The sequence below is a fragment of the Rhinopithecus roxellana genome, chromosome 10, assembly GCF_007565055.1.
Source record: "Rhinopithecus roxellana isolate Shanxi Qingling chromosome 10, ASM756505v1, whole genome shotgun sequence".
NCBI classification, from domain to species: Eukaryota; Metazoa; Chordata; class Mammalia; order Primates; family Cercopithecidae; genus Rhinopithecus; species Rhinopithecus roxellana.
Genome location: NC_044558.1, coordinates 72,170,834 through 72,172,518, shown reverse-complemented (window position 1 = coordinate 72,172,518; position 1,685 = coordinate 72,170,834).

The window sequence follows — 1,685 nt, the reverse complement described above, 5'->3', positions numbered from 1 at the left end:
CACCTCAGCTCCCAAATAGCTAGGACTACAGGCTCACACCACCAAACCCAGCAATCCAGACACCTCGCCACAAGCTCTCGCTCATATTTCCCTGAAAGCTCCAAATTCTTCACCCACACCAGCGCTTAGGAAGAACTGGTTAGTAGCTCTTTCTTGATCCTCCTCCCTTCAGACTTTCACTTCCTCAGCTTCCCTCACAATTGGGCAAGGTCTAATTCCTATAATTAATTCCTTATTCTGTGACATTTTTGGTGGTTCTGCTTCCCTGACTGAATACCAACTGATACAACGGTAGAGGAAGAAAAACAATTTCCCTCCACCTTTCTAAGTTCAGCAGCTGGGGCCCTGCCAATAAAATTGACAAAAGACAGATTAATAGGAGAAAAGGCATACAAATGCTATCTGATATTATGTTTACATGCCCATGGAGGCCTTTGTATAAAAGAAATGAAGATTCAAAAAAGCAAATAGGCGTGAGCACTTATATATCATTTCAACAAAGAATGCTAAATTCTGGAGCTATGACAGGTCAAAGGAAAAGGAGGCGAGGGAATTTCCTAGGGGTGGTAAATTGTGAGACAGTAGATATATGAGGAAATTAATGGGAAATAAAGGTTGTTTAGTAAGATTTGTTCTGCAGATTTGTCTTGGTGCATCTCAGGGCTGATAAGAGTTCTAGAGTCCTCTCAAGTAATTAAGAGTCCTGGTGATTAAGATTTGTTCTCCTGGGAGCTGTGGCTCACACACTGGTAATCTCAGTACTTTGGGAGACCAAAGCAGAAGGATCATTTGAGACCAAAAGTTCAAGACCTGCCTGGGCAACATAGTTAGACCCTGTCTCTACAAAAATAAATTAGCCAGGTGTGGTGGTGCACACCTGTAGTCCCAGCTACTCAAAAGACAGAGCAAGACCCCATCTCTTAAAAAAAAAAAAAAAAAAAAAAAAAAAAAGTTGTTCTCTTCTTTTTTTTTTTTTTTTTTTTCACTCTGCCGCCCAGGCTGGAGTGCAATGGCCGGATCTCAGCTCACCGCAAGCCCCGCCTCCTGGGTTTACGCCATTCTCCTGCCTCAGCCTCCCAAGTAGCTGGGACTACAGGCGCCCACCACGTCGCCCGGCTAGTTTTTTTGTATTTTTTTTTTTAGTAGAGACGGGGTTTCACCGTGTTAGCCAGGATGGTCTCGATCTCCTGACCTCGTGATCCGCCCGTCTCGGCCTCCCAAAGTGCTGGGATTACAGGCTTGAGCCACCGCGCCCGGCCCTCTTCTTTCTTATACAAAAGAGGTAAACACCTTTACAAGTGGAAATTCATGTCCTGTTTTTAGTCAGATGGAGGAGGGCAGAGAGTTTTTTCTGCATAAGCTATTTCTTAATTGCCTTCAGCTCAAAATAATCCTCATGCCAAACTGGCATATTCTGGTTCCCTTCACAATATATGTATGTGTGTAGAAAAATGTCTGAAAAGATACAAACCAAATGTAAACCCTGGTTATCTCTGAACTTATGTGAATTTTTTTTACCTTTTACTTGTTTGTATTTCCTAGTTTTTAAAAGAATAACTGTGGATTAACTAAGCTGAAACGACTACAGACAGAAAAATATCTATTTACATTACGACAACTGAGTAGCAACCCATTCTTAAACAAGAACCCTGGTAGGAATGAATGGGACACAGACTGCCTGGCAT